General features: G+C 42.3%; 1 protein-coding gene and 1 pseudogene across 2 annotated transcripts in view; one reads left to right on the top strand and one right to left on the bottom strand.

Moving 5' to 3' along the window:
- Positions 1–27,177, top strand: part of LOC311118057 (uncharacterized protein) — a gene marked incomplete at its 3' end in the record, with an annotated part of 561,761 nt that overhangs the window by 156,508 nt on the left and 378,076 nt on the right. The window lies entirely within an intron of this gene.
- Positions 22,254–25,158, bottom strand: LOC311118064 (annotated as a pseudogene). Its single transcript has 3 exons — positions 24,675–25,158; positions 22,955–23,053; positions 22,254–22,813 (listed from the first exon to the last, which is right to left on the bottom strand). The product of its transcript is annotated as an uncharacterized misc_RNA (transcript).

Below are 27,177 nucleotides of genomic sequence, written 5' to 3'. Positions count from 1 at the left end.
ATAATCTACCATTTACATAGGAGTGGTTAAAACATGCTAATAACGGTCCTCTTAGTATATCAAAAAAGGTTTGGTATACCTCGATTGGTATGCCATCCAACCCTGGAGTTTTCCCGGACTTAAAGTCTTTAATTGCATCCAGAAGTTCCTCCTCTGTAATTTCACCTTCACATGAGTCTTTCTGTGTGGCTGTTAATTTGACATTATCAATAGAAAAAAAATCTCTACAATTAGCTTCAATTAGAGGAGATGGAGGCGACTGAAAAGAAAACATATGCTTAAAGTACTTTGTTTCTTCCTTCAAAATATCATTTGGTGAATTATGGGTGACTCCGTCAATTGTAACCAGTTTCATTAAGTTCTTTTTGGTAGCATTCCTATGTTGAAGATTAAAAAAGAATTGTGTACAAGTATTATGATTACTATTGTGGCATGTTTGTGTTGATAGTACATTTTATGTTTAGGTTTTCCATTTATCACAAACTGTTTCTGCATAATGGTTATTGATTTGGACACGTTAAAACGGTGTTTTGACATTGGGCAGTATCCCACCTTGCAAAATGTAGTTGAAAAGACGACTATGCCCGAGATCCAATCTATGTTCGGTTTTGGTTGAAAGTGAAAGTTGAAGAGATTTCTCAGGTCATTGTTTCAACGACTTCAAAATAACTTATTTCAACGTACTTGCAGCCTATAAACATTGACGCAGTATAGAAAATGGGTCTATGAACTGTTTTATGAACAATCTTACATCACTCCAGTATTTTCTTTACAACATTCAAGTGCTAATTGTCTTTATTCCACTACTGAAGAAGCATGACTCAAATCACCTACTCATATTTCAAACATCCAGCCTGACAAAATATACATTTTTTTATTATTCCATGCCTCCCTATTGGAAGTGAATTATTGCCAATACATATTAACAAAGGGGTTTCGGTTTTGATATTTCATAATGTTCAATGTAATGTAACATTTAGTCATCACAATCATTTATGCGACTAACTGAATTTTATTGGCACAATTCTATTGTTTACAATGTAGTAAAACTAGCTTATACTTTGGGTTGGATATTACATCATATTCTTACTATTTTAATCAATGTTATTTCCTTAGATGCTCTTTAGTCTTTCAGTTTTTATTGATATTCTTTAGTTTTTTTATCCTTGCGATTGTTGTGTAAATATTTCAGTTTTTATTTTCATTGTTTTTATTAGTTATTTCCTGTGAAGCGCATTGTGTCGCATCAATGTCTGAAATGTGCTGTATAAATAAAGCTTGATTTGAATTGAACATATTGCAAAACAAATGAACCCAATGACAGACCAATATGGTGCAAAATCAACACATATCTTAGTCAATATAGTATGTAACTTCAGTATCAGTTTTCAACCAATCCAGGAGAAGACTCAGATGTTGACAGTGTCGAAGTAACAAAAGGTTATTGCAAAATCAGGGGGCAGGTAAACAACAGGTCAAGGGCAGGCAGAGATCAGTAATCCAGATCAGAGTCCAAAACGTACAGAACGGCAGGCAGTCTCAGGGCAGGCAGAGATCAGTAATCCAGATCAGAGTCCAAAAAGTACAGAACGGCAGGCAGTCTCAGGGAAGGCAGAGGTCAATAATCCAGGGTGGTGTGACAAGGTACAGAACGGCTGGCAGGGTCAGGCTAATATGTAGCTGTCGTTTCTAAACCTCCATTCTAGCAGATATGACACACACAGTTCTTTCTATATACATGCTTTTATTTGGGTTTCTGTGCAAAGTATATGATTGGAATGTTTCTTTAAGCCTGCAGCTAGTTACTTGAAATGAGATATATAATCATGACAAAACATGATTCAAAATGTAATTCACTGACAGAGAGAGCACTAGATAATGAAACACACATTGACATTTACAGTAGCTGGCTAGGCTATTCAAACTGTAACATTGACTAGCTTTCAATACATTGGATAAAATGTCCGTGGAGGTACCTCTTCATACTATCAAGACAATTCTTATTGCATGCTGAATATTTCAAGTGCACTCGAAACATTATATTTATCTTATTTCAGTCTTCGGGAGCTAGATATTTCTGTTTCTCTCCATCAGACAGCAGTTTTCACAAGAAGTTACATCGTAGATAGAAACAGGCCATTGGCTGCCTTCATTACGAGGGATATGTACGGGACCTCTGATTGGTTCCAAGTTTAGGAGTTCATCAATGTTGCCTGAGCAGACAGAGTGTTGAAATATACGTTTTAATGCGAAAATGTGCAAGAATTTAAGGTGCCAACAAATGTTATAGTCATCATAACAATATTTTACTGTCATATACAAAAAAATCAGGTCCTTCCTCGACTGGGATCTTATACAAAAAAATCTGGTCCTCTCTCGACTGGCATCGATTAACTTCACTCTTTTCAGCTTCTGCCCACCACCTGATAACACAACCACACCACAGATAGAACAATGGGCCAGATATTTCACCTGATGTATAAATGTGAAACATCCGGTTGGCGTTTCAACTCAGTACCAAATATGGTGATGAGAGGAAGCCCAGTGGCGGGAGAAGATGGAGCGAGATGGATTTTGGCCGATATTCTGCTTTTTTATTTTTTAATCTATGAAACATTTGATCTCAATACAGTTTTCTGTTTCCATTACTAGAATCTGTAACAAACAGAGTGGACTACGTTTTGTAGACTTTGCCCTTTGTCAAAGTTGTAAAAAATTGCGTTGTTTAGGAGTGCAAGGGCGAATTGAGTTATTGCACATGGGCAATCTTCACAAAGTAGGCGTTCCCTAAAGGAAATATGCAAATAGATTCTAGAATGCGCCAATAGGACCTCTCTTGCTCCTGCTTGGCTCTGCCCACCTCCTTGCTTGTTCTGCCCACTATGATTAATTTGCTCCCATTGGAAACAACAGGCTCTGGTCTATCTTGGGTTAGTTATAAAAGTCTTTGGCCACACAGTCTGAGAAGAGCATGAGGTGTGGCTGAGATTAGTCAGTTTGAGCTAGCATATGAACTCGGTAGCACAGAGTAGATCCCCCATATGACGTTGAGAACTATGGGTAGTTTAGAAGATAGAAATACGTAATAACGCAAAAACATAACTGTTTGTTCTTATAGCTAACCAGATCGTGACTACAACTAATTTACTAAGTCTTTAACCACACTGTGTTGTTACATTGGTGGGTAAAAAAAACTCATGCTTCCTACGCTTTAACTTTTTGTCTGAAAATAAAATCTACATTTTACTCAACTTCGTTACCCACTCCAGTCAGCAGATGGCGATGTGGGACTTTAAGGCTATGCTGCTAGTGTGACGTATAATCTAGTGGACGGGACGCTTCTTTCAACAGCAGCAACAGTTAGTCAGACACCTCGGTAGCTTGCTAGACAAAATAGCCCAACCAACAGTGGCGGCTCCTGAAAAAATTCTCAGGAGGGGCAATTTTTCTGATGATTTAGGTGACCTACACACATTTTAAAAAAGATATGTCCAGCAACAACATGAAGACAGGGGCAGCATATAAGTCAATACCAGAAGCATTTATTGACTGATCTGGGGAGATGGATTCCAGTTTCTGTGACAGATTATAAATAATCTCTGATGCCTTTGTTATATTAGCTTTTGGTTGAATATACTGTCGTAGTAAATATATAATGTTATAGCTTGGTCTGACTAAAATCTTGTGCATGACCCATTTTGTGTTGGGCCTTTGTATTCAATAGAATGAACAAGAGTCCTATCTTGTCAGCCTTGTCAGCAGGTGGCTAAGGATAACACCCACGCCATAGGTCTCTCAGTTCTTCCAACTCACGAGTTATTGCCCTGAGGACACACACACACACACCCACACACACACACACACACATCATCACTGATAAACACACACACACACACACACACATCATCACTGATAACAAACACACACACACACACACACACACTGATAACAAACACACACACACACACACAAATCCTCTTCTCTTAGGCTGAACATCTGAAGACAGAGAACCCGACTCAGAGCCAATGCAACAGTGACACTAGCCTGGAGGTGACATCGCCCAACTCATCAGGACCAATCAGAAGATCAGAACTACTAGATTCAACCTACTTCATTTTATTGTATAAAATGTCAGCACACAATGTTTAGGGGCTCTTCTGATAAACTCCCTACGAGTTTGACGAACGGGTCCGTGCACGCGATTCCAGATATCTTTACCTCTGAATAAACTGCATATATTATACAATTATCCACCTTGTCCAAAAGTCTCTACTTTTTCTCCGTTCTCCAGTAAACTTGTTTTATCAACAATAGTAAGGTTCAATGACACAGAAAGCAGTTCAATGTCGGGGTACAGAGTCGCTCTCTTACCAGGATCGCGGTCCGCTCTGACCAGGGTGAAGCCGCCGGCTCCACCTCTCTGTCCGGGACTCTGTCATCCAGCCAAGTCTCCCAGCTGTATTGGGATTCCGCTGCCAGCAGCGTTTTCATTATTTAGTCCGTTCGTAGCGGGTATGTACACGATCAACAAGATCAGTCCAAAACCGAAGATCAGTCCAAAGCAGAATGTTTGCAGAATGTTTGTAAACTAAGTCTACAAATTAAAAACATAAAATAACGCCACACTGCAGGTCGCAACATAGACGCTGCTAGCGGCCATTGTCTTAGTTACGTTCAACGTTACGTCACGTATGACGAAAGCGCGTAAGTGCATGCACACAGACACCCATAGAGAATGTATTGAAAGCTTTGAAATGTGAAAAAAATAGATTTTACATGACAGGCTATGAGAGACTTCTGGGCGATTTTCAACCTGACTGAAATCGCCCAAAAAACGGGCGGGGCCATTTGAAGCACGACTTTAGCCTGATTTGACATTTAGTGGCTGGCAGATCAGACGTGAACACTGATAACTGCTGTTGCCGTGATATAATTGATTAGAAAAAAAATCCCTTCCTTTTCCCGTTTGGCAGTGCGTCGCCCATATCGCCCTATTGGACAAGCCGTCCCTGCCAACCAATAAAGCTCTTTAGACGCTTTCTGGTATATTAGCCACTGTGTTTTAAACCCACTTCTGTCGTCTAGTTAGTTATCCCATTTAATTTCATATTTACGGTGTTGTTGTTATTGGTCAGCTAGCTGGCTGGTTAAGTTAGCACTAGCCTAGCTAGCTAACATCCCCGACCATGAGTTCACTAAGCTACTCTCCTCCTGCTAAAGAAGAGGAGGTCTGCTGGACGGAGAAAGAAGCTCTAGTGAAAGAGGAGGAGGAAGAGGAGGATGTTACAATACAAAAACAAGTAGAGGGTGAGGCTGTTACCGTGAAAGAAGAAGAGAAAGACGTTACAGTGAAAGAAGAGGAAGACGCGTTCAGAGTGAAAGAGGAGGAGGATGTTACAGTGAAAGAAGAGGAAGACGTGTTCAGAGTGGAAGAGGAGGAGGATGTTACAGTGAAAGAAGAGGAGGCTCCCGTGTTTGGAGTGAAAGAGGAGGAGGAGGAGATGACTGTCACATCGAAAAAGGAGGAGGAAGAAGAGGAGGAAACTGGATATTGGTTCCGGTTTCCCAAAGGCATCTTAAGGCATCCAATGATTCTAATGATGAACTTAGCAGTAAGATGGTTTTGAGAAACCGAGCCCTGATTAACACTAGTAAGTACTGTCTTAAAAACAGAGGCACAAACTCTGCAGTTGTTGAACTGATGCGTGGTGTTAAAGGGGAAATCTGCAGTTGCTACATCCATATTTGGTCTTTTAAATTATTTATATATAGCCAATGATTCTTGAAGAATTACAGCTTTGTTATTGTTTGAACTGCAGATTGTTTGATTGATGTGTGGCTTTTTTAAAGGGACAACCTAGGATTTAAACAGCAACAAAATGGCTGCCCTTAGACTTGGTTTGGTAAACAGCGGAGGGATGGGGGCTGGAGAAATGTAACCACTCTCAAATTCATAGAGAAAGCTATTGTAGCAACCTTAACCCAAAACCTAGCGACCTCATCAAGAAGTTCAGACATCTTGGTATAACAGTTATAAGGTGTTGGCTTGACAGTCTCTGGACCCAGGTTTGAGTCCAGCTCAGGGCTACCCCTGGAATTCACTACACTATGAATACAAGGACTGGCCGTCCATGAGGTCAAAATCACAGTTTTAACCAGATTGAGGCTATACAGTGTTTGTTTACAAACAGTGGCCTTATATGAGCTCATGTTTTGGTTTCTGATGGGGTAAGACAGTTGAAACATTTGAGGCATTTAAAAGTTATATTCTTAAAGAATCAATGGCTATACAGTTTATGGGTCTTTCTATATCTGCCAGTGAGGCTTTCCTGTGGGGGTCAAATTGTTGGAGCTGTTGATAAGTCATTGTATAATATTCTGCAAATGTATTTTCATTTTTATTAGGGCTGACCCTAGTCGACTGGTCGATTGTTTGGTCGATAGGCTGTTTTGTCGACAGAGATGCTAGGAGCAACAACGGCTGAACCGCGAAGTAGTAGGCCACACAAGCTCACAGAACGGGCCCGCCGAGTGCTGAAGCGCATTCCAAACTGCCTCTGGAAGCAACGTCAGCAGAATAACTGTTAGTCGGGAGCTTCATGAAATGGGTTTCCATGGCCGAGCAGCCGCACACAAGGCCCAGATCACCATGCGCAATGCCAAGTGTCGGCTGGAGTGGTGTAAAGCTCCCTGCCATTGGACTCTGGAGCAGTAGAAAGGCGTTCTCTGGAGTGATCATTCCGACGGACGAATCTGGGTTTAGTGGACGCCCGGAGAACACTACTTGCCCCAATGCATAGTGCCAACTGTAATGTTTGGTGGAGGAGGAATAATGGCCTGGGGCTGTTATTCATGGTTCGGTCCCCTTAGTTCCAGTGAAGGGAAATCTTAACGCTACAGCATACAGTGACATTCTAGACGATTCTGTGCTTCCAACTTTGTGGCAACAGCTTGGGGAAGGCCCTTTCCTGTTTCAGCATGACAATGCCCCTGTGCGTAAAGCGAAGTCCAAACAGAAATGGTTTGTCGAGATCGGTGTGGAAGAACTTGACTTGCCTGCACAGAGCCCTGACCTCAACCCCATAGAACACCTTTGGGATGAATTGGAAGGCCGACTGCGAGCCAGGCCTAATCGCCCAACGTCAGTGCCCGACCTCACTAAAGCTCTTGTGGCTGAATGGAAGCAAGTCCCCGCAGCAATGTTCCAACATCTAGTGGAAAGCCTTCCTAGAAGAGTGGAGGCTGTTATAGCAGCAAAGGGGGGACCAACTCCATATTAATGCCTCTTAATCTGTCTGTGAAGATTAACCTGTTTAACCCCTTGGAGTCAATTGACGCAAATTTGCTTCAATCTAAGTAATTTAAGTAATCCATAGTACGGCCATCTTAAAACAATTCCATATGTCAGTTTAGCCCCCCTCCCCCAACGGCTTAGATTTACAGGGGTTAAAGGTCTTACTCACATCGGCTAAGGAGAGAGTGATCATACAGTCGTCCGGAACAGCTGGTGCACAAGACTTTGTGGAGGCCACGGAGATGGCACAGTCCATCGCTCTAAGACATGTGATACATAAATTGTATATGGTTATATTATGTACAAATAATGATGCAACACTAATAAATCTAATATTATTTTATAACAAATGTACTTTCTCCCGCTTTGGATACTGTCGCTGTCCGCGGTTCTGAATGTAATTATATGCACAAGCACAAAACACCACATCTGCAATTTTAGTCGCGTCTGAATCTGCCATGGCAGTCATTTTTACATGGCAGGAGAGTAACAATTCAAGCCAGAATAACCTACTGTTTTTTGGCGAACTCCAAGGTCCTCTGGTATTACTAGTCCCGTGGGAATCGACATCCCTGTGTTTTGAGAGAAATGAGTTTGACAGGTGTTGCTCACGGTTTGATCAAGGAAAACAATAACTGATTTGATCAATTTAACGAAGTGCTGCTCATAGCCTACATATGAAGGGCCTGCAAGTATCAACTTTCACAGTGGATGATTTTGTTCATATGTTTTGTGGGTATTAATATTTCTAGCCTACAATCATCGATGTTACTACTAATGTGAAAACAAGACAAAATATTACTATTATTGCTCCCTTGACTGTCTTAAGACAATTGTCAAATAATTTAACAGATGTCAATTGTTGTACAGCTTCATGGGTACGCTCTGGGCATCACCTTTTACCTCAAATAAACAGTATTTCTGCTGTTGTGGGCCTTTTAACCATCTGTCTGACTTTGTCGTTCACACAGAAGAGAGACGTGACTATCGTGGATCCTCTGGGGAGCCTCAACAACATCATGAAGCTGAGGAGTCAGAGAAGAGTCCCTCCAGATCTGAACACCTCAAGAAACCCACAGGGAAGAAATCTCACCACTGCTCTCTGACTGTGGGAAGATATTCAACTCTTCTACAGACCTTAAAAGACATATGAGAACACACACAGGAGAGAAACCTTATAGCTGTGATCAATGCGGGAAGAGTTTTACTCAATCAAGCTGCCTGATAGAACATCAGAGAACACACACAGGAGAGAAACCTTATAGCTGTGATCAATGTGGGAAGAGTTTTACTACATCTAGCCATCTGACTAGTCACCAGAGAACACACACAGGCGAGAAACCTTATAGCTGTGATCAATGCGGGAAGAGTTTTACTCAATCAAGCTGCCTGATAGTACATCAGAGAACACACACAGGAGAGAAACCTTATAGCTGTGATCAATGTGGGAAGAGTTTTAGTCGATCAAGCGACCTGAAGTTACATTTGAGAACGCACACTGGAGAGAAACCTTATAGCTGTGATCAATGTGGCAAGAGATACGCTGCTAAAAGAACTCTGATTAAACATCAGAAAGTACATACATGAAGGAGTTGTTTCATGATATCAATTAAATAATGTCACAATGTTTTAACATTGTTGTATGAGTATTTTAATGAATTTTACAATGTAGAACCATTTACATTTTACATTTTTTGTCATTTAGCAGACGCTCTTATCCAGAGCAACTTACAAGTGCATACATTATTTTTGTATTTTTCATACTGGCCCCCCGTGGGAATCGAACCCACAACCCTGGCGTTGCAAATGCTCTACCAACTGAGCTACATCCCTGCTGGCCATTCCCTCCCCTACCCTGGACGACGCTGGGCCAATTGTGCGCCGCCCCAACCGTTTTCCCCCTGTTCTATTGATTTCAGCGTGATATGGATATTAGCCTCATCAGGGGGAAAATCCAGGCTCTGAAATGAGTTGTGTTACACTTACCACGTTGGCGACCCACTTGAATCAAAATGCAACACTTCTAAATGTAGCTAGCTGTTTTCTACAAATTGTCCTCTGACCAGTGATGTACACATTATTCCCAGATTCCGTGTGGTTTTTGAGCTGTTAGTTTTAACAGGACGTGCAACCTCATCTCCCCCCTCGCGCGCAATTGATTTCAACATGATATCGATATGAGTGATGACAAATACGTGTTGCGTTTCTCTTCGTTTTGGGGACCGCTAAATTTAAATGCATCACTCCAAAATGTAGCTGACTGTCTTCTGCAGGTTGTCCTCTAACCAGTGAGGTAAAAGATATCGCCCGTTTTCATGTGTTACAACCTGATCTCCCCCCCTAATCAATATTAGTGATTTACATAACCTTGGGTTCAGACTATTGAGATGCATCCATATCCTTGGGTTCAGACTATTGAGATGCATCCATAAGCTTGGGTTCAGACTATTGAGATGCACCCATAACCTTGGGTTCAGACTATTGAGATGCACCCACAACCTTGGGTTCAGACTATTGAGATGCACCCATATCCTTGGGTTCAGACTATTGAGATGCATCCATAACCTTGGGTTCAGACTATTGAGATGCATCCATATCCTTGGGTTCAGACTATTGAGATGCACCCATAACCTTGGGATCAGACTATTGAGATGCACCCATATCCTTGGGTTCAGACTATTGAGATGCATCCATATCCTTGGGTTCAGACTATTGAGATGCATCCATATCCTTGTGTAAGCTTCTGTACTGTACCTTGAATTTGAGCTTGGCTCTGTTGATGTCATTCAGAAACTGCAATGTGTCTATCATCATTAATTCAATTTAGACTTAGAAATGACCAAACCCAGTCTCAGGCTTGGATAACTCTGGAGGCCCCTTGGGTTTCCACAGAGTTGGGTAAGAGCTCTCTGATATTAGATATTTTTCCCCCCTGGCATCTAAAGACCCTTGATGCAGCTGGCCAGTTGATAGTAAAGTAGGATGAATGATGCAGCTGGCCAGTTGATAGTAAAGTAGGATGAATGATGCAGCTGGCCAGTTGATAGTAAAGTAGGATGAATGATGCAGCTGGCCAGTTGATAGTAAAGTAGGATGAATGATGCAGCTGGCCAGTTGATAGTAAAGTAGGATGAATGATGCAGCTGGCCAGTTGATAGTAAAGTAGGATGAATGATACAGCTGGCCAGTTGATAGTAAAGTAGGATGAATGATGCAGCTGGCCAGTTGATAGTAAAGTAGGATGAATGATACAGCTAGCCAGTTGATAGTAAAGTAGGATGAATGATGCAGCTGGCCAGTTGATAGTAAAGTAGAATGAATGATACAGCTGGCCAGTTGATAGTAAAGTAGGATGAATGATGCAGCTGGCCAGTTGATAGTAAAGTAGGATGAATGATGCAGCTGGCCAGTTGATAGTAAAGTAGGATGAATGATGCAGCTGGCCAGTTGATAGTAAAGTAGAATGAATGATGCAGCTGGCCAGTTGATAGTAAAGTAGAATGAATGATACAGCTGGCCAGTTGATAGTAAAGTAGGATGAATGATGCAGCTGGCCAGTTGATAGTAAAGTAGGATGAATGATGCAGCTGGCCAGTTGATAGTAAAGTAGGATGAATGATGCAGCTGGCCAGTTGATAGTAAAGTAGGATGAATGATGCAGCTGGCCAGTTGATAGTAAAGTAGGATGAATGATGCAGCTGGCCAGTTGATAGTAAAGTAGGATGAATGATGCAGCTGGCCAGTTGATAGTAAAGTAGGATGAATGATGCAGCTGGCCAGTTGATAGTAAAGTAGAATAAATGATAGATACAGCTGGCCAGTTGATAGTAAAGTAGAATGAATGATAGATACAGCTAGCCAGTTGATAGTAAAGTAGAATGAATGATAGATACAGCTGGCCAGTTGATAGTAAAGTAGGATGAATGATAGATACAGCTAGCCAGTTGATAGTAAAGTAGAATGAATGATGCAGCTGGCCAGTTGATAGTAAAGTAGGATGAATGATAGATACAGCTAGCCAGTTGATAGTAAAGTAGGATGAATGATGCAGCTGGCCAGTTGATAGTAAAGTAGAATGAATGATAGATACAGCTAGCCAGTTGATAGTAAAGTAGAATGAATGATAGATACAGCTGGCCAGTTGATAGTAAAGTAAGATGAATGATAGATACAGCTAGCCAGTTGATAGTAAAGTAGAATGAATGATAGATACAGCTGGCCAGTTGATAGTAAAGTAGAATGAATGATGCAGCTGGCCAGTTGATAGTAAAGTAGGATGAATGATAGATACAGCTAGCCAGTTGATAGTAAAGTAGGATGAATGATGCAGCTGGCCAGTTGATAGTAAAGTAGAATGAATGATAGATACAGCTGGCCAGTTGATAGTAAAGTAGGATGAATGATGCAGCTGGCCAGTTGATAGTAAAGTAGGATGAATGATGCAGCTGGCCAGTTGATAGTAAAGTAGGATGAATGATGCAGCTGGCCAGTTGATAGTAAAGTAGGTTGAATGATAGATACAGCTAGCCAGTTGATAGTAAAGTAGGATGAATGATGCAGCTAGCCAGTTGATAGTAAAGTAGGATGAATGATAGATACAGCTGGCCAGTTGATAGTAAAGTAGGATTAATGATGCAGCTGGCCAGTTGATAGTAAAGTAGGATGAATGATACAGCTAGCCAGTTGATAGTAAAGTAGGATGAATGATGCAGCTGGCCAGTTGATAGTAAAGTAGGATGAATGATGCAGCTGGCCAGTTGATAGTAAAGTAGGACGAATGATACAGCTGGCCAGTTGATAGTAAAGTAGGATGAATGATACAGCTGGCCAGTTGATAGTAAAGTAGGATGAATGATGCAGCTGGCCAGTTGATAGTAAAGTAGAATGAATGATGCAGCTGGCCAGTTGATAGTAAAGTAGGATGAATGATGCAGCTGGCCAGTTGATAGTAAAGTAGAATGAATGATGCAGCTGGCCAGTTGATAGTAAAGTAGAATGAATGATACAGCTGGCCAGTTGATAGTAAAGTAGGATGAATGATGCAGCTGGCCAGTTGATAGTAAAGTAGGATGAATTATGCAGCTGGCCAGTTGATAGTAAAGTAGGATGAATGATGCAGCTGGCCAGTTGATAGTAAAGTAGGATGAATGATGCAGCTGGCCAGTTGATAGTAAAGTAGGATGAATGATGCAGCTGGCCAGTTGATAGTAAAGTAGGATGAATGATGCAGCTGGCCAGTTGATAGTAAAGTAGGATGAATGATGCAGCTGGCCAGTTGATAGTAAAGTAGAATAAATGATAGATACAGCTGGCCAGTTGATAGTAAAGTAGAATGAATGATAGATACAGCTAGCCAGTTGATAGTAAAGTAGAATGAATGATAGATACAGCTGGCCAGTTGATAGTAAAGTAGGATGAATGATAGATACAGCTAGCCAGTTGATAGTAAAGTAGAATGAATGATGCAGCTGGCCAGTTGATAGTAAAGTAGGATGAATGATAGATACAGCTAGCCAGTTGATAGTAAAGTAGGATGAATGATGCAGCTGGCCAGTTGATAGTAAAGTAGAATGAATGATAGATACAGCTAGCCAGTTGATAGTAAAGTAGAATGAATGATAGATACAGCTGGCCAGTTGATAGTAAAGTAAGATGAATGATAGATACAGCTAGCCAGTTGATAGTAAAGTAGAATGAATGATAGATACAGCTGGCCAGTTGATAGTAAAGTAGAATGAATGATGCAGCTGGCCAGTTGATAGTAAAGTAGGATGAATGATAGATACAGCTAGCCAGTTGATAGTAAAGTAGGATGAATGATGCAGCTGGCCAGTTGATAGTAAAGTAGAATGAATGATAGATACAGCTGGCCAGTTGATAGTAAAGTAGGATGAATGATGCAGCTGGCCAGTTGATAGTAAAGTAGGATGAATGATGCAGCTGGCCAGTTGATAGTAAAGTAGGATGAATGATGCAGCTGGCCAGTTGATAGTAAAGTAGGTTGAATGATAGATACAGCTAGCCAGTTGATAGTAAAGTAGGATGAATGATGCAGCTAGCCAGTTGATAGTAAAGTAGGATGAATGATAGATACAGCTGGCCAGTTGATAGTAAAGTAGGATTAATGATGCAGCTGGCCAGTTGATAGTAAAGTAGGATGAATGATACAGCTAGCCAGTTGATAGTAAAGTAGGATGAATGATGCAGCTGGCCAGTTGATAGTAAAGTAGGATGAATGATGCAGCTGGCCAGTTGATAGTAAAGTAGGACGAATGATACAGCTGGCCAGTTGATAGTAAAGTAGGATGAATGATACAGCTAGCTAGCTGCAATAGCTAGCCAGGAGTTCATCTGAACATGTAGACTGAAATATAGACTAACCGGTGAACAACAGTGTGCACTTCGTCCACTGCCAGTCCAATCAACCGCTCGCTTAAAAAGGTTGCTTGAATAACTTTTCTACATACATCGCTTCATATATATTAAAACCTTTTGCCATAGCCAGTTGCTAAGCATGCTAAAACATCCCCATTGCCAGTCAACATTTTAAGCACAACTGTTGCAGTGGCTTAAACAACAGGATGGAATGGACTGCTAAGATTTGAAATAGCTGCGGTGTGCGTCTGTCCACACAGATCATAAACAGGTGAAATTAGTGGAAGGGAGGGATTCGGCCGAGAGTTTCCTTTTTGCGAGGGGGGGAAGACTTCGCTTCCTTCACACAACGGAAATCACAATTGTTGCCCCCAGAAGTAAAAAAAAAACGGGAAGTGACAACTTTTGCGAGAATTCTACTTATGGGTAAGCGATATTACCTAGCTAGTTACAACAAGTAGATCTGTTGCTAGCTAGCAGAAGCAGATATATGTATCACTAGCTACAGTCGCATGTCATTACAGGACAAGCTCTCAGTTTATTCCAAGTAATAATTTAAGACTACAAACATCTATAGGACAAGTAATCTGAAGCTAATACAGGCATCAAGGCAGGAACCACTAATTTCATTTATACTGACAAATAACAAAATGCCACATTATCCCTGTCAATAGTAGAAGTAAGATGATTGCAGAACCTGCCTCAGACTGGCAGGACGTACATTTTCTAGCTCACAAATTACAATCCTTTGCTGTGATGATTTATTTTATGAATTCTTCTCGCTCACATGATCTATTCAGGTCTTCTGTGTCCTGCTCCCAGAGATTCACCAAGCATGGTCTGATTCACTCACTGTGAGGAGAACCATCCTACTGCAGTTTGAACTAGCCCTGCTGTCACTATTTAGACATTGGGACCACATACAGTGCATTTTGGAAAGTATTCAGACCCCTTGACTTTTTGTGCTTATTTCATAGTTTTGATGTCTTCACTATTATTCTACAACGTAATAAAAATAAAGAAAAACACTTGAATGAGTAGTTGTGTCCAAACTTTTCACTGGTACTGTATTTCGTTTTTTTTATTTTTTAATACATTTGCAAACATTTCTAAAAACCTGTTTTCGCTTTTGGCATTATGGGTATTTGGGTGTAGATTGATGAGGAAAAACATAAAAGTAATCCACTTTAGAATAAGGCTGTAACGTAACAAAATGTGGAAAAGGTCAAGGGGTCTGAACACATTGTGAATGCACTGTATGCATTCGCCTGTTGTCTTCTCGTTGTGGGTTTTGTCTTACACAGTGTAGTGCATTTTAGAGTTGAAGAACACCCACTACAGATACACGTGCTTGTCTGAGCATCTCAAAGACTAAATTCAATGTAGAATCAGTTTAACGAGTAACAGATGATTTTACTATTGTAACATCCAGTGGGGAAAATGTCTATTGTCCCTGTCAGGAGCCCAGGCTGTTGCCATAGATTGGAAAAGTTCTCATCTCTGGACCACACACACATTTTAGATTGCATTCTGCTAAGGCACTTGTCTCTCTCTCTACATTGGTCAGCTACATTGGTGAGCAGGGTGGGATCTTTTCGATTCGTGGGAGTCGGCTCCAGTACCTGGTGGACTGGGAGGGTTTACGGTCCAGAGGAGCCTATGGGGTTCTGGGAGAGGTATGGTCCAGAGGAGCCTATGGGATCTGGGAGAGGTATGGTCCAGAGGAGCCTATGGGATCTGGGAGAGGTACGGCCCAGAGGAGCCTATGGGTTCTGGGAGAGGTACGGTCCAGAGGAGCCTATGGGTTCTGGGAGAGGTATGGTCCAGAGGAGCCTATGGGATCTGGGAGAGGTACGGCCCAGAGGAGCCTATGGGTTCTGGGAGAGGTACGGTCCAGAGGAGCCTATGGGATCTGGGAGAGGTATGGTCCAGAGGAGCCTATGGGATCTGGGAGAGGTACGGCCCAGAGGAGCCTATGGGTTCTGGGAGAGGTACGGTCCAGAGGAGCCTATGTGTTCTGGGAGAGGTACGGTCCAGAGGAGCCTATGGGTTCTGGGAGAGGTACGGTCCAGAGGAGCCTATGGGTTCTGGGAGAGGTACGGTCCAGAGGAGCCTATGGGTTCTGGGAGAGGTACGGTCCAGAGGAGCCTATGGGGTTCTGGGAGAGGTACGGTCCAGAGGAGCCTATGGGTTCTGGGAGAGGTATGGTCCAGAGGAGCCTATGGGTTCTGGGAGAGGTACGGTCCAGAGGAGCCTATGGGTTCTGGGAGAGGTACGGTCCAGAGGAGCCTATGGGTTCTGGGAGAGGTATGGTCCAGAGGAGCCTATGGGGTTCTGGGAGAGGTACGGTCCAGAGGAGCCTATGGGGTTCTTGGCACACAAATGCTCCTAGAGAGAAGGGAGAATACTGAAGCATGTTGATGACAGTTCTACAATCTCCACCAGAGGCCCAGGCTTTTGGCAGAGATGGTAAAGCTCTCTTTTCTGGACTGCAACATTGTAATATTGTGCACTCCATGGCACTTCATATACAGTGCAGTCGGAAAGTATTCAGACCCCTTCACTTTTCCACATTGTTACATTACAGCCTTGTTCTAAAATGGATTCAATGGTTTTTATCCCTCATCAATATACACACACACACACACACACAATACCCCATAACGACAAAGCAAAAACTGGTTTTTAGAATTTTGGGCAAATGTATAAAAAATACAAAGTGAAATATGAAATGTACATAAGCATTCAGACCCTTTACTCAGTACTTTGTTGAAGCACCTTTGGCAGCGATTACAGCCTTGAGTCTTCTTGGGCATGACGCTACAAGCTTGGAACACCTGCATTTGGGGAGTTTCTCCCATTCTTCTATGCAGATCCTCTCAAGCTCTGTTAGGTTGGATGGGGAGCGTCGCTGCACAGCTATTTTCAGGTCTCTCCAGAGATGTTTGATCGGATTCAAGTCCGGACTCTGGCTGAGCCACTCAAGGACATTCAGAGACTTGTCCCGAAGCCGCTCCTGCGTTGTCTTGGCTGTGTGCTTAGGGTCGTTGTCCGGTTGGAAGGTGAACCTTCGCCCCCCAGTCTGAGGTCCTGAGTGCTCTGGAGCAGGTTTTCATCAAGGACCTCTCTGTACTTTGCTCCGTTCATCTTTCCTTCGATCCTGACTAGTCTCCCAGTCCCTGTCGCTGAAAAATATCCCCACAGCATGATGCTGCCACCACCATGCATCACTGTAGGGATGGTGCCTGGTTTCCCCCCAGACGTGACATTTCGCATTCAGGCCAAAGAGTTCAATCTTGGTTTCATCAGACCAGATAATCTTGTTTCTCATGGTCTGAGAGTCCTTTAGGTGCCATTTGGCAAACTCCAAGTGGGCTGTCATGTGCATTTTACTGAGGATTGGCTTCCGTCTGGCCACTCTACCATAAAGGCCTGATTGGTGGAGTACTGCAGAGATGGTTGTCCTTCTGGAAGGTTCTCCCATCTCCACAGAGGAACTCTGGAACTCTGTCAGAGTGACCATTGTTTTCTTGGTGTCCTCCCTGACCAAGGCCCTTCTCCCCCGACTTCGTTTAACACTTTTTTGGTTACTACATGATTCCATATGTGTTATTTCATAGTTTTGACATCTTCACTATTATTCTACAATGTAAATAAAATAGTAAAAATAAAGGAAAACCCTTGAATGAATAGGTGTCCAAACTTTAGACTGGTACTGTACATTATGGAAAACATGTCTCACACTCAGCCATAGTTAGTAGAATAATGAATGCATTGGCAAGATTTTGGCACCGTCAACTTTTAGAAGGTTAGCAGGAAAGTTAATGATTTAAACCACCTAAATATACTCCCATTCACTGTATCACGTTTCAGGAGAAGACCCAGATGTTGACATTGTCGAAGTAACAAAAGGTTATTACAAAATCAGGGGGCAGGTAAACAACAGGTCAAGGGCAGGCAGAGATCAGTAATCCAGATCAGAGTCCAAAAAGTACAGAACGGCAGGCAGTGTTAGGGCAGGCAGAGGTCAATAATCCAGATCCAGATTCGCCATTTTTTTAATTTATTTTTTACAGTGGCAAAGGGTAAAGTCTACAAAACCTAGACCACTGTGTTTATTATAGATTCAAGTTTTGGAAACATAAAACTGTATTGAGATTAAATGTTTAATCGAGGAGAAAATGTGCAGAATGTCTCACTCGATCTCCATCTTCTCCCGCCACTGGGCTTCCTCTCATCACCATATTTGGTAGTGAGTGGAAACGTCAACCGGATGCTTAACATTTATACACCAGGTGAAATATCTGGCTCATTGTTCTATCTGTGGTGTGGTTGTGTTATTAGGTGGTGGGCAGAAGCTGAAAATAATTAAGTTAATCGAGGAGGAGCAGATTTGTTTGTATATGACAGCAAAATATTCTTATGATGACTATAACATTTGTTGGCACCTTCAATTCTCGCACATTTTCTCATAAAAAGTATACTGAACAAAAATATACAGTGGGGGAAAAAAGTATTTAGTCAGCCACAAATTGTGCAAGTTCTCCCACTTAAAAAGATGAGAGAGGCCTGTAATTTTCATCATAGGTACACGTCAACTATGACAGACAAAATGAGAAAAAAAAATCCAGAAAATCACATTGTAGGATTTTTAATGAATTTATTGGCATATGATGGTGGAAAATAAGTATTTGGTCAATAACAAAAGTTTCTCAATACTTTGTTATATACCCTTTGTTGGCAATGACACAGGTCAAACGTTTTCTGTAAGTCTTCACAAGGTTTTCACACACTGTTGCTGGTATTTTGGCCCATTCCTCCATGCAGATCTCCTCTAGAGCAGTGATGTTTTGGGGCTGTCGCTGGGCAACACAGACTTTCAACTCCCTCCAAAGATTTTCTATGGGGTTGAGATCTGGAGACTGGCTAGGCCACTCCAGGACCTTGAAATGCTTCCTACGAAGCCACTCCTTCGTTGCCCGGGCGGTGTGTTTGGGATCATTGTCATGCTGAAAGACCCAGCCACGTTTCATCTTCAATGCCCTTGCTGATGGAAGGAGGGTTTCACTCAAAATCTCACGATACATGGCCCCATTCATTCTTTCCTTTACACGGATCAGTCGTCCTGGTCCCTTTGCAGAAAAACAGCCCCAAAGCATGATGTTTCCAACCCTATGCTTCACAGTAGGTATGGTGTTCTTTGGATGCAACTCAGCATTCTTTGTCCTCCAAACATGACGAGTTGAGTTTTTACCAAAAAGTTATATTTTGGTTTCATCTGACCATATGACATTCTCCCAATCCTCTTCTGGATCATCCAAATGCACTTCAGACGGGCCTGGACATGTACTGGCTTAAGCAGGGGGACACGTCTCGCACTGCAGGATTTGAGTCCCTGGCGGCGTAGTGTGTTACTGATGGTTGGCTTTGTTACTTTGGTCCCAGCTCTATGCAGGTCATTCACTAGGTCCCCCCGTGTGGTTCTGGGATTTTTGCTCACCGTTCTTGTGATCATTTTGACCCCACGGGGTGAGATCTTGCGTGGAGCCCCAGATCGAGGGAGATTATCAGTGGTCTTGTATGTCTTCCATTTCCTAATAATTGCTCCCACAATTGATTTCTTCAAACCAAGCTGCTTACCTATTGCAGATTCAGTCTTCCCAGCCTGGTGCAGGTCTACAATTTTGTTTTTGGTGTCCTTTGACAGCTCTTTGGTCTTGGCCATTGTGAAGTTTGGAGTGTGACTGTTTGAGGTTGTGGACAGGTGTCTTTTATACTGATAACAAGTTAAAACAGGTGCCATTAATACAGGTAACGAGTGGAGGACAGAGGAGACTCTTAAAGAAGAAGTTACAGGTCTGTGAGAGCCAGAAATCTTGCTTGTTTGTAGGTGACCAAATACTTATTTTCCACCATAATTTGCAAATAAATTCATTAAAAACCCTACAATGGGATTTTCTGGATTTTTTTTTCTCAAATTGTCTGTCATAGTTGACGTGTACCTATGATGAAAATTACAGGCCTCTCTCATCTTTTTAAGTGGGAGAACTTGCACAATTGGTGGCTGACTAAATACTTTTTTTCCCCACTGTAAATGCAACATGCAACAATTTCAAAGATTTTACTGAGTTACAGTTAATATAAGGAAATCAGTCAATTGAAATAAATTCATTAGGCCCTAATCTATGGATTTCACATGACTGGGGAGGGGTGCAGCTATGGGTGGGCCTGGGAGGGCATAGGTCCACCCACTGGGGAGGGGTGCAGCTATGGGTGGGCCTGGGAGGGCATAGGTCCACCCACTGGGGAGCCAGGTCCAGCCAATCAGAATGAGTTTTTTCCACACAAAAGGACTTTATTACAGACAGAAATACTCCTCAGTTTCATCAGCTGTTCGGGCGGCTGATCTCAGACGATCCCTTAAGTGAACAAGCCGGATGTGGATGTCCTGGGCTGGTGTGGTTACACGTGGTCTGTGGGATCGGCTTATGGTAGAGAAATTGACATTACATTCTCTGGCAACAGCTCTGGTGGACATTCCTGCAGTCAGCATGCCAATTGCACACTCCCTCAAAACTTGAGACATCTGTGGCATTGTCTTGTGTGACCTGTTTTTAAGATACGAGATCTGAAAAACAGTAAGTACTGTTTCCTTCTCCTCTTCCAATATGACAGTTCTCTCTCTCCTCCTTCACTCCAAGAACGGTATCCTCCTCTTCCTTCACTGTAACTTCCTCCTCTTCCTTCACTGTAACTTCCTCCTCTTCCTTCACTGTAACTTCCTCCTCTTCTTTCACTGTAACTTCCTCCTCTTCCTTCACTGTAACTTCCTCCTCTTCCTTCACTGTAACCTCCTCCTCTTCCTTCTCCTCTTTCACAACAACGTTCAGCCACAGACCCTCTTTCTCCGTCCAGCAGACCTCCTCTTCTTTAGCAGGAGGAGAGTAGCTTAGTGAGCTCATGGTCGGGGATGCTCGTTAGCATTAGCCTAGTGTTAATTAGCCAGATAGGAGGATGTTAGCTAGCTAGTTAGCATTAGCCTAGTGTTACTTAGCTAGATAGGAGGATGTTAGCTAGCTTGTTAGCATTAGCCTAGTATTACTTAGCCAGATAGGAGGATGTTAGCTAGCTTGTTAGCATTAGCCTAGTGTTACTTAGCCAGATAGGAGGATGTTAGCATTAGCCTAGTGTTACTTAGCCAGATAGGAGGATGTTAGCTAGCTTGTTAGCATTAGCCCAGTGTTACTTAGCCAGATAGGAGGATGTTAGCTAGCTTGTTAGCATTAGCCTAGTGTTACTTAGCCAGATAGGAGGATGTTAGCTAGCTTGTTAGCATTAGCCTAGTGTTACTTAGCCAGATAGGAGGATGTTAGCTAGCTTGTTAGCATTAGCCCAGTGTTACTTAGCCAGATAGGAGGATGTTAGCTAGCTTGTTAGCATTAGCCTAGTGTTACTTAGCCAGATAGGAGGATGTTAGCATTAGCCTAGTGTTACTTAGCCAGATAGGAGGATGTTAGCTAGCTTGTTAGCATTAGCCCAGTGTTACTTAGCCAGATAGGAGGATGTTAGCTAGCTTGTTAGCATTAGCCTAGTGTTACTTAGCCAGATAGGAGGATGTTAGCTAGCTTGTTAGCATTAGCCTAGTGTTACTTAGCCAGATAGGAGGATGTTAGCTAGCTTGTTAGCATTAGCCTAGTGGTACTTAGCCAGATGGGAGGATGTTAGCTAGCTAGTTAGCATTAGCCTAGTGTTACTTAGCCAGATAGGAGGATGTTAGCTAGCTTGTTAGCATTAGCCTAGTGTTCCTTAGCCAGATAGGAGGATGTTAGCTAGCTTGTTAGCATTAGCCTAGTGTTCCTTAGCCAGATAGGAGGATGTTAGCTAGCTTGTTAGCATTAGCCTAGTGTTACTTAGCCAGATAGGAGGATGTTAGCTAGCTTGTTAGCATTAGCCTAGTGTTACTTAGCCAGATAGGAGGATGTTAGCTAGCTTGTTAGCATTAGCCTAGTGTTACTTAGCCAGATAGGAGGATGTTAGCTAGCTTGTTAGCATTAGCCTAGTGTTCCTTAGCCAGATAGGAGGATGTTAGCTAGCTTGTTAGCATTAGCCTAGTGTTCCTTAGCCAGACAGGAGGATGTTAGCTAGCTTGTTAGCATTAGCCTAGTGTTCCTTAGCCAGATAGGAGGATGTTAGCTAGCTTGTTAGCATTAGCCTAGTGTTACTTAGCCAGATAGGAGGATGTTAGCTAGCTTGTTAGCATTAGCCTAGTGTTCCTTAGCCAGATAGGAGGATGTTAGCTAGCTTGTTAGCATTAGCCTAGTGTTCCTTAGCCAGATAGGAGGATGTTAGCTAGTTAAGATGAGCTACTAGTCTAGTGGTAGGCTATTCTAGCTATTCAGCCAGCTGATTAGTAACTTACATATGAAATAAATGGGGGAACTATCTATACAACATATATTTTCTTAAACACAGTGACACCGAAATAATCTCAAGAGCTATAATGTTTTGGCTATGTTGTCTAGCAAGCTACCAAAGTGGCTGACTCGCTGTTGGTGTTGTTGACGAAACTAGCTAGCATTTTTTATCAAAAACACAAGTCAGAACACAGCCTCTCTATTCTCTCATGTGATTTCAGGTCCTCTGACTGGGAAAATGTCTTTCCACAATGAGAGCAGTGGTATGTCTTCTCCTCCTGTGTTTTAGTATGTTGGTAGGGCTTTTCTCCTGTGTGTGTTCTCTCATGCTTTTTCAGGCCCCATGATCGGGTAAAACTCTTTTCACACTGGGAACATTGGTAGGGCTTTTCTCCTGTGTGTGTTCTCTCATGCACTTTCAGGCTCCCTTGATGGGTAAAACTCTTTTCACACTGGGAACATTGGTAGGGTCTTTCTCCTGTGTGTGTCCTCTCATGCTCATTCAGGCTCCCATACCACATAAAACTCTTTCCACAGTGGGAACAGTGATAAGGCTTCTCTCCTGTGTGTGTTCTCTCATGCCCAACCAGGGCCCCTAACTGAGTAAAACTCTTTCCACAGTGGGAGCAGTTGTAAGGCTTTTCTCCTGTATGTATTCTCTCGTGCATTTTCACACTCCCTAAATGAGTAAAACTCTTTCCACAGTGGGAACAGTGATAAGGCTTCTCTCCTGTGTGTGTTCTCTCATGCCCAACCAGGGCACCTAACTGAGTAAAACTCTTTCCACAGTGGGAGCAGTGGTAAGGCCTTTCTCCTGTATGTATTCTCTCGTGCATTTTCAGACTCCCTAAATGAGTAAAACTCTTTTCACAGTGGGAGCACTGATGTCGTCTCTCTGGTTTGGGCGTCTCTGGGTCTGGTTCCCCTGAAGGACTCTTCCCGCTGTCAGAGTGAGAGTCTGGTCTCTCTCCTGCCAAAGACAGACATATAATTTAGCTAAACAGCGACCTGAATGAAACCTCCACATGATAAAACCGTCTTCCTATGAGGTTTAATCCAGACTATATCCCACAATAGCCTGAGGTCAGTCTTCACAACATAATACAAAATAAACTTGAGATGTAGAGCTTCAAATCTAATCTTGCTCTCATGGAATGTCATGTTTATAGGCTGAGCAGAGCTCTATAATAATAGATAATGTCATGTTTACAGGCTGATCAGAGCTCTATAATAATAGATAATGTCATGTTTATAGGCTGATCAGAGCTCTATAATAATAGATAATGTCATGTTTATAGGCTGATCAGAGCTCTATAATAATAGATAATGTCATGTTTATAGGCTGATCAGAGCTCTATAATAATAGATAATGTCATGTTTATAGGCTGATCAGAGCTCTATAATAATAGATCATGTTTATAGGCTGATCAGAGCTCTATAATAATAGATAATGTAATGTTTATAGGCTGAGCAGAGCTCTATAATAATAGATAATGTCATGTTTATAGGCTGATCAGAGCTCTATAATAATAGATAATGTCATGTTTATAGGCTGAGCAGAGCTCTATAATAATAGATAATGTCATGTTTATAGGCTGATCAGAGCTCTATAATAATAGATAATGTCATGTTTATAGGCTGATCAGAGCTCTATAATAATACATAATGTCATGTTTATAGGCTGAGCAGAGCTCTATAATAATAGATAATGTCATGTTTATAGGCTGATCAGAGCTCTATAATAATAGATAATGTCATGTTATAGGCTGATGAGAGCTCTATAATAATAGATAATGCCATGTTTATAGGCTGATCAGAGCTCTATAATAATAGATCATGTTTATAGGCTGATCAGAGCTCTATAATAATAGATCATGTCATGTTATAGGCTGATAATAATACAGTGCATTCGGAAAGTATTCAGACCCCTTGACTTTTTCCACATTTTGTTACAGCCTTATTTTAAAATGCAACTGAGCAATCGGGGAAGAAGGGCCTGATGGTCACTCTGACTGAGCTCCTCTGTGGAGATGGGAGATCCTTCCAGAAGGACAACCATCTCTGCAGCATTCCACCAAGCAGGCCTTTGCAGTAGAGTGGCCAGACAGAAGCCACTCCTCAGTAAAAGGCACATGACAGCCCGCTTGGAGTTTGCCAAAAGGCACCTTAAGGACTCTCAGACCATGAGAAACAAGATTGAACTCTTTGGCCTGAATGCCAAGCGTCATGTCTGGAGGAAACCTGGCACCATTCCTACGGCGAAACTTGGTGGTGGCAGGTTTGTAACCTTGGTGGTGGACAGCAGTACTGATCACAGTTGCTCAGCGAAACTCCATTCTTTGCTTAGTCCAGAACGTATTTTGACATTATTAAGCTTGAAAAGGAGGATCTCCATATTGAACGTCTCCTGTAAGCCCAGATTCTGGTTCAAACGGCTCCTTCAGTCCATTATTAGGCTACTTAATATAGTTTTTACAATTTCTACATTAAAAAAGAACATAATCACATGTATCACTTCAGTTGAATGCCGTTTTAAAACCACGTCTCAGTTCAACAACAGTTAGTGATACTATTTTTAAGACAGCACTTACTGGTGTTAATTAGACCTTCAGTCTCTTCCTCCTCCTCCTTCAATGTGACAGTTATCTCTCCCTCCCTCTTCGCTCCAAAAACGGCATCCTCTTCTTTCACGGTAATATTCTCTTCTCTTTTCACTCTTAACGCTTCTTCCTCTTCTTTCACTGTAACGTCTTTCTCTTCTTCTTTCACGGTAACAGCCTCACCCTCTACTTCTTGTTTTACTGTGACATCCTCCTCTTCCTCCTCCTCTTTCACGACAATGTTCGGCCAAAGACCCTCTTTCTCCGTCCAGCAGACCTCCTCTTGTTTAGCAGGAGGATAGTAGCTTAGTGAGCTCATGGTCGGAGATGTTAGCATTAGCTAGCTATAGCAACATAAATATTACATTCAAGGGGTAACTAGCTAGCTATACGACATAAGGTGACAGGAGTGCTTTTAAAACACACTGGATAATATACACGAAAGCGTCTAAGAGCTTGAAGCTAACAAGCTACCGAGTTGGCTAACTAGCTGTTGTTGAAGAAGCGTTCCGTCCACTAGATTATACGTCACACTCTGACAGCATCGCCAGACGTACATCGCCATCTGCTGGCTGGAGTGGGTAACGCAGTTGAGTTTATTTATTATTGTTTATGTCCAATACTTATAAATATATTATTCTCTCCTTTTGGAACCAATGGAATGGTACCTTTAAAAGGGGCAATCAGCAGCAAAAACAAGTTCCCCGCCACTGTTTCGGTGAAAAGCTCAGGGACAACCCTGGAGAAATGTAACCACTCAAATTCATAGACAGATGCAAGGATTGACCATCCATGATATCACAATGATTGGTTTTAACCACGTTTTAAGGTTTTACAGTGTTTGTTTACATTTACTTTGTTTACAAACATTGGTATAAAACAAGCTTGTATTTTGGGTGCTGACGGGGTACGACAGTTGAACTAAGCTCATGAGGCATTTATAAATTATATTCGTCAAGAATGAAATGGGTATATATCATTCATTTATAAGTCCACACATGGATGTAGCAACTGCAGATTGCCTCTTTTGGTATGAAGCTCACCTCAGATATTTGTAAGTATTGTATATTTTCCATAATGTGTGAGACCCAGGTGGGAACTGGGAAGGGTCTCCTGTGTTTTCTATGTCTGTGGTGCAGGTTTTATGTGTATATGAAGCAATTGGGGCAATAAATCATTCAGGCACTTGTGAGTGCCAGTTGGTGTGTGTGTGTGTGTGTGTGTGTGTGTGTGTGTGTGTGTGTGTGTGTGTGTGTGTGTGTGTGTGTGTGTGTGTGTGTGTGTGAGTGATGTTGGGCTGAAGCTACTGACCCGGAAGTTGATGGAAAAGTTATTAATTTCCAGTGCAGCGTTGTGACCGGGAGACCCATGACGCGGCGCACAATTGGCCCAGCGTCGTCCGGATTAGGCCGGCCGGGATGTCCTTGTCCCATCGCGCTCTAGCGACTCCTGTGGCGGGCCGGGCGCATGCATGCTGACATGGTCGCCAGTTGTATGGCGTTTCCTCTGAAACATTGGTGCGGCTGGCTTCCGGGTTAAGCGAGCAGTGTGTCAAGAAGCAGTGCGGCTTGGCGGGGGTCGTGTTTCAGAGGATGCATGGCTCTCGACCTTCGCCTCTCCCGAGTCCATATGGGAGTTTCAGCGATGGGACAATACTGTTTTGTTTTTTTGGCGTTTCAACTCAATACCAAATATGGTGTTGAGAGGAAGCCCAGTGGCCAGCAGTGGGAGAAGATGGAGCGAGATGGATTTTGGTCGATATTCTGCAAAAAAAAAATTTTATCTATGAAACATTTGATCTCAATACAGTTTTCTATTTCCATCACGAGAATCTGTAACAAACAGAGTGGACTACGTTTTGTAGACTTTACCCTTTGCCAAAGTTGTAAAAAATTGCGTTGTTTAGAAGGAGTGCAAGGGCGAATTGAGTTATTGCACATGGGCAATCTTCACAAAGTAGGCGTCCCCTAAAGGAAATATGCAAATAGATCCTAGAACGAGCCAATAGGACCTCTCTTGCTCCTGCTTGGCTCTGCCCACCTCCTTGCTTGTTCTGCCCACTATGATTAATTTGCTCCCATTGGAAACGACAGGCTCTGGTCTATCTTGGGTTAGTTATAAAAGTCTTTGGCCACACAGTCTGAGAAGAGCATGAGGTGTGGCTGAGATTAGTCAGTTTGAGCTAGCATATGAACTCGGTAGCACAGAGTAGATCCCCCATATGACGTTGAGAAATAGTGCACTATGGGTAGTTTAGAAGATATCCGGAAATAAGTGAATAAATACGTAATAACGCAAAAACATAACTGTTTGTTCTTATAGCTAACCAGATCGTGACTACAACTAATTTACTTAAGTCTTTAACCACACTGTGTTGTTACATTGGTGGGTAAAAAAAACTCATAAAAACTCATAACTTTTTGTCTAAAAATAAAATCTACATTTTACTCAACTTCGTTACCCACTCCAGTCAGCAGATGGCGATGTGGGACTT

Source organism: Coregonus lavaretus (assembly GCF_964263955.1).
Source record: "Coregonus lavaretus genome assembly, contig: HAP1_SCAFFOLD_93, whole genome shotgun sequence".
Lineage (NCBI taxonomy): Eukaryota > Metazoa > Chordata > Actinopteri > Salmoniformes > Salmonidae > Coregonus > Coregonus lavaretus.
The sequence above is the reverse complement of the archived record's forward strand: the minus strand, read 5'-3'. Positions and strand labels throughout refer to the sequence as shown.